This window comes from Sceloporus undulatus, chromosome 6 (genome assembly GCF_019175285.1).
Source record: "Sceloporus undulatus isolate JIND9_A2432 ecotype Alabama chromosome 6, SceUnd_v1.1, whole genome shotgun sequence".
NCBI classification, from domain to species: domain Eukaryota; kingdom Metazoa; phylum Chordata; class Lepidosauria; order Squamata; family Phrynosomatidae; genus Sceloporus; species Sceloporus undulatus.
Genome location: NC_056527.1, coordinates 35,786,752 through 35,793,170, shown reverse-complemented (window position 1 = coordinate 35,793,170; position 6,419 = coordinate 35,786,752). Strand labels below are relative to the sequence as shown.

Genomic DNA, 6,419 nt, shown 5'->3' with positions numbered 1-6,419 from the left:
AACGAATCACTGCTGTAACCCTATATCTACTTACTTAGACTAAGCCTCACTGGAATCAGTGTTCCTTCTAAATAGCTATCAATATGATACCAATACCAAGAATCCCACTGGGCAAGTTCGACTCTCAGCCTCAGAGATTGCAATGGCAAACCAGCTCTGAAAAATCTGCCAAGAAATTCCAATGATTGGTTTGCCTTAGAGTCATATACATGAAATGACATGTTGAAGACAAACAACAACAAATTTATCATTTGAGAGCCAGCATTGGTGTAGTGGTTTTAAACATTGGACTATGAATCAGAGCAGACCAGGGTCTGAATCACCATGGAAAGCATGGGTTGACCTTGGGCAAGTCACACACTCTCAGCCTCAGAAGAAAGCAAAGGTTTCCCCTCTGAATAACATTCTGCCAAAACAACCCTGCGATAGGCTACCTTAAGGTCATCCTAAGTCAGAAAAACTACTTAAAGGCACAGCCGCTGCTGCCACCACCACCACAGCAACAACAATATTTGGGTTTTTCTCCAGAGGTATCTATATTTGGTTTTGTTTTTTTTCTTGTTCTGAAGGGCTTTTCCTTCAGTCACCACCTGCTGAATCTACAAAGCATCATAAAAGAAATAAGGTGAATGCAGCTCTCTAAAGATGCCACACAATTTAAAAAAATGTGGTTGCCACCAATGTGGTTCCATAACATGACTCAAAGATATCACTGATGAGTCTAGAGGACACTCCCATGCTTATAAATTATGTTGGCAGGTATTCATTCTCTCTCCACCTCAAGTCACCCATCCATAACATAAAATGTAAAGGGAAAGAAAAAGAAAAATTCTAAAACTGTGTCACTGCGTATTCTTGCCAAAGAGACTTGTTAGTTTTATTGGCAAATTTCTTCAGAGGGGTTTGCCATTGCCATCCTCTGAGGCTTAGAGCGTGTGACAATGCACACAAGTTGATCCAGTGAGGTTCATGGCTCAGCGGGGATTTGAAACCTGGTCTCCGATCATTGTCTAGCACTCAGATCACTACACCACTCTTGATCTCAATTACTAAATATCCATATGTAAAAACAGAAAATCACCTGATTTTTCCAGGGTTGTGTGGAAAAAGGAAACCAAAATGATAGAAACGAGCAATGCTATGGTGAAAGTTGCAAACTAGTAGGAGCGGGTTAGCTCGGGGGAAAACAAGCGGAAGAGATAAGGAGAAGTGTATAAAATTGGGTGTGGTGTGGAAAAAAGTAGATATGGGCAAGTATTCTTCCTTTTCCTCATATAATTCTGGGGTTATTTATGATGAAAAATCCAAATCAAATAAAAGGAAGCACATCTTCATACAGTGCTAGTTAAATGGTTGAATTCATGTCACAGGGATATCGTGGTAGCTGCCAACTGTAGGGCTTTGAAAGGGCCCAGCATGATGCATGGTTTGAGCGTTTGATTAGGATATGGGAGACAGGGTTCAAATGCCGGCCCAGCCATGGAAAGCACACTCTCTCACCTTCAGGGGGGGATGGTAATGGACAACCCCCTTTGAAGAAATTTGCTAATAATACTCATGATAGGTTCACTTTTGGTCACATTAAGTCAAAAAAAAAACTACTTGAAAGCAACACAAACACAACAACAAGGGTTTTAAAGGGATTGGATCATGGGATGAAGGTTCGGGCCATCCATGGCTACTAGTCAGAATGGCCATGTATCCTTTCAAATGTCATTGTTAGAATAGTGGCCATCTTTCAGAGGATTTTGATTGATTTAACGGTGTGGTTTCTTCTATAATTCTGTTATTTTAAATTTTTTTTAAAATTAATATAGCACATGCAAATTTTATGCTAATTGAGTTTCATTGTTTGTCTTCTTTTGGGCGGGTATTCATTTCCTTTTTTTAAATTAATGAATAGTGAGCAACACAGCCGCTACTCATTTGAGCTACAAAATATCCTTAGATGAACCAATGTTCTTTATAACATCTCTGCCTGTACAAAAATCCCCATGTTTCACAATAAGCATGCATTTTCCCACTCTTTTGTTCTTCTAGATCCTTCACTGGTGATCTTGGAACTGCACAGTCTGAAGAGAAGCTCGAAGCTATTGTGGCTGGAAACAGGATCACAGCCCTGGCTCATGAAGCTGTTAGTTTCTGGTAAGAGTGGAAGGAATGCCCGTTGTTTTCAGGAACAACTGGTTCTTACCCTTCCAAAAGAAAAATCCTGGTATCCAAATTATCACATGTCTTCCTCATAAATTTGGTTTTTAGAAATCTATTTTCCCAGAAAGATAGTTTACCAGCCAAAGAACGAATCCAAGTCCGTGCCAATGATGCATTCTTACAAGAACGTCTTTGCATGCTCTCACTCAGGTCAACTCTCCCCATGTACAGTTTAGTTAACCGCCTCCCACGGTCCAGAGGACTACCTGTTTAAAAACTGGAAAGTTTTGTTTTTAAAAAAAAGGAGGTAAACATTACCTAACGTTCTCAGAAACAACTTCGCTAGAGTTGTTTTCTATTACAAACAATTAGTCAAGCTCCAAACAAAATATTTTTCTGCTTTTTTAGTAAAGATTCTACGTATTCACTAGAAGAGTTGCCAACTTTCTTAACTTACATTAGCTAAAGCTGGGGCAACGTTGTTGCATTCCCAAAATTTGAAGTTCTTACTGCCTCATGGCATTACTTTAGTGCCTACCAGTAAGCTTATGTAGTATTGGAAATGTGTTTGAAATTCTCTTTTGTATGTTAACTTTGTATTTGATATTGTATTAGCCTCTTTCTTTTTTTCTTTTCAATGTAATACCTATAGTTATAAGCAATTAAAATTTCAACTGAGTCGAGCTGCAGGGCCCATTCAATATGTGCAGGCTTTCATGTGAAATTGAATTATAATGTGATTTTTGGTTTGGCATGCCAAATTGCTGATACTAATGCTAAGTTACGTGATGATTGTAATAGTCTGCCAGAGAAGAAAAGAGTGCTAATGAGTACTCAGCCCATTGTCATCTCAGTTTTTCCTGAGTTGGTATTTGTCATGGCTTCTATCTTTCCATTGAGGACAATCAGGCCATGCTCGTGAATGGGGACTTCCGCTCATTTAAATAGACTGTTGTCTTCATTAGAGTTTGTATAAATCCATCACACTGTGCCAAGCAGGTCCAATCTAAAAGCACTAGGCTACCATTTCAGGACTGCTTGGGACAGAACAGGATGGCAATGCTAATGTATGTCCCTTGAGTTGCTTTCCCCCCTGGGATAGGCAAATATTTCATTCTCTGTGTTTTGAACAGAAGTTTAAAAAATCATAATTGTTTTCATAAACAGAACAGAAAGAACTTGACATTTCACAGAGTCAAGGTGACACAAACTGAAATGGACAGATTTCTTCATGTAGGCAGAAGGTTTTGAATGCTTAAGAGTTCTTAAAAGTCTGTTTTTTAATTCCTACATATTCTGTCATGTATTTATTGTTGAATTGGAATTGCTATTTCTATTTTTCTTTGAGACTCCTTGTGTATAATATGTATATGGTAGCAAGGATAATGATGGTCTCCAGGCTATGGATAGCTGTGCTTATGTAATATTGCCAGGGTGGTTGTGTAAGCATATCACCAATGTATATGCGTTCATAAGTACTTACCATAAGTTTGCAATTTTATTCAATGACAGAAAAGAAAAAAATGTGAGATTTTATTTTTTAAAAAATTGGGGGGGGGTACATAAAACTAACAGATTTATACGTGCCTTGTTATAATGATTTGCTGTCAAGTGGGCTGTATGAATGAGAGACCACCAAGAGCCCCATTCACTGACTGCCCTGTTCAGATCTTGCAGACTCAAGGCTGTGGCTTCCTTGGTCAGGCAGACTCTCTACCATCCTATCCATTCTCATGCAGTCCATTTAACTGCTTTGCAAGTTAATTCAAAATATAGTCTTGCAAAGTGTTTTTTCCTGTTTTATATGCATTGTTGCATATATATTTCTTCCCATAAATTCAGAATGATCTGCACAGCAATATAATTAAACTTGACATAAGTGGTGGTTTAATCCAAGATATCCCTGCATATGCTCATCAAATCTTTGAAGGACGATTGTGTGTGTGTGCAAAATAAATGAAGTACCATAGCAACTGTAAAGGGAAAGCAGTCCAAACAAACAGAGATTTGATTGCTCTGCAGTTACTCTGTTATATCTTGCTTGCTTTCATATGGAATGAGGGTAGTTCATTGACAAGTAGTCTCCCCTCCATCTGCTCACCAAACCTAACTCTCCTTAACATTCCATGCTCCTGGGATTAGGTCCAGGAGCAGGAATGGAAAAATGTTGGCTCCCAGATATTTTGGACATCACATTCAATAAGTTCGAAGCAGGGAATGTGGAATTTGCTGGAAGAGCAGAGGTCCTTCAGCCTATCCTAGAACAATTTTTAATGAAAATTAAAGTGTAAATTAAGGAATAATGCCACCATGAAAGTAAGCCTAGGTTTTTCTCCCTCACCCCCTTGGTCAGTGATCCCATCCACAGGAGCTGGACCCTGTCATTTCCTCAACTGTTATGTTCATGCCTGCAGCACTTCTTGGAGCTAAGCCAACTTAGGAAAACTGTAGCAAAAAAAAAAGTATTTCCATTACCCAAGATTTCTAACCTAACTATCCCAAACAGTTATGAGCTATTACAACGTAGATCAAAAAATCAGTTCCAGCAGTTTTCCTCTCCACAAAGGGCTGGTCTTTTCCACATCTGATAAATCTTCATTGCCCATCCATAATATAGTACAAAAGGGATAATCTGAGGTAGCTTGGGAAAGCTACCTTTTAGAATACACATCCCAGATTCCTCCAACCACCATGAGGTCCAAGCTGTGGGACAGTGGGAGTTAGAGTTCAAAAACTCATGGGATGACTCACAATATTGTTATTATGTGTGTGTGTATGTGTGTGTATGCGCCATCCAAGAATGGTTCAAAGGGGACAGCAAAACTTCAGGGTATGGCAGATGGTTTGATCAACCCTGCTAATAAAATAAAATATCCTGGTGTTTCAACCTTGAAAATTATGGCTGCCCCTCTCTCTCTCTCTCTCTCTCTCTATCTATCTATCTATCTATCTATCTCTCATACAAACACAAACATATGCATGTTATTGACCTATGTTGGGGATCAAATTCTCATATATAGTGTATATTCTTATATATAAATATTGTTGCTCATATATTTTGTTAACATATGAGGCACACATGCCTTTTGATGCTTCCTTGTGCACTGCACTGGTTGAAGATCAGTTTTACAAGTCTTCAGACGCCCACATTTTGCATCCAGATTTAGGGGGTATAAAAATATCCTCCTTGAATAATTTTCTGGAACAATGCTATTGATTTTTGAGTGGCTACTTCAGAGTAAATGGTTTCAGAACTGCAATCTAAAGCCCTGGATAGCCACATGTGGCATCCTTAAAGAACTGGATGTTTCCAATAGTGAATATAATTCTTCATTAGCATTTTCTTTCCATTCACTTTTCCTCAGCTATTCAATCCCTTTATCTCTTTTATTGCCAATATGCCAAATATATTCTCAGTTTTCAAAAGTGTAATTATAATTTCCTGTCATGGAAAAAAATAGCACTTTTCACACCAGCTGAACCAGATGCCTTCAGGAAAAAAAATAAGCAGCTGTAATTTGAGGATTCAAACTGGTTTTTCACATTTAAATGTAATTCATATTACAAGCCAAATATGATGGTTGCAGAAGGTTTACATGTGATTTTCCTTCTTTTCAGCCAAGCCTCTTTGTCTCATTCAGTCTCTTCTTGAACATTTACTTCTGTTGGATAGAAGAAGGCCATGTTAGACTCACATTCAGGTAACTCCTACACAGTGTCAAGAAAGGGCAATATATTTGACATATATTTGAATAAAATTTGCATATGCTCCGTTTACAAGTAGTATGAAGTCCCGCCAACATACATAAGCAGGATGTCTGGTGAGGAGGTTTGATGGCTGCCAGACAGGTAAGGGTGCAGTGGAGTTTGTTACCGACAAAGATGTGAGGCTTGGAGAGCCTCCACTACTCATAGAAGACTATCTTTAATATATAGGGGGATGTTGGCTTGGCTTGCAAGAAGGGGTGTAACCTTAGGACCAGAAGCACCATTGTATACCAGTAACATGCTTCAGGCATGAATGAACTAGTCCCGCCAACATACATAAGCAGGATGTCTGGTGAGGAGGTTTGATGGCTGCCAGACAGGTAAGGGTGCAGTGGAGTTTGTTACCGACAAAGATGTGAGGCTTGGAGAGCCTCCACTACTCATAGAAGACTATCTTTAATATATAGGGGGATGTTGGCTTGGCTTGCAAGAAGGGGTGTAACCTTAGGACCAGAAGCACCATTGTATACCAGTAACATGCTTCAGGCATGAATGAACTA

At 39.0% G+C, this 6,419-nt stretch overlaps 1 protein-coding gene and 1 long non-coding RNA gene across 2 annotated transcripts in view; both read right to left on the bottom strand.

The window, feature by feature from the left end:
- Positions 1 to 6,419, bottom strand: part of SCIN (scinderin) — a 155,093-nt gene that overhangs the window by 7,311 nt on the left and 141,363 nt on the right. The gene's annotated exons all lie outside the window — the stretch shown is intronic.
- LOC121933521 overlaps positions 5,560 to 6,419 on the bottom strand; it is a 6,658-nt gene continuing 5,798 nt past the window's right edge. Inside the window, exon 3 of the long non-coding RNA XR_006104531.1 lies at positions 5,560 to 5,813. This is a non-coding gene — a long non-coding RNA (uncharacterized LOC121933521). The remainder of the gene's footprint in view (positions 5,814 to 6,419) is intronic.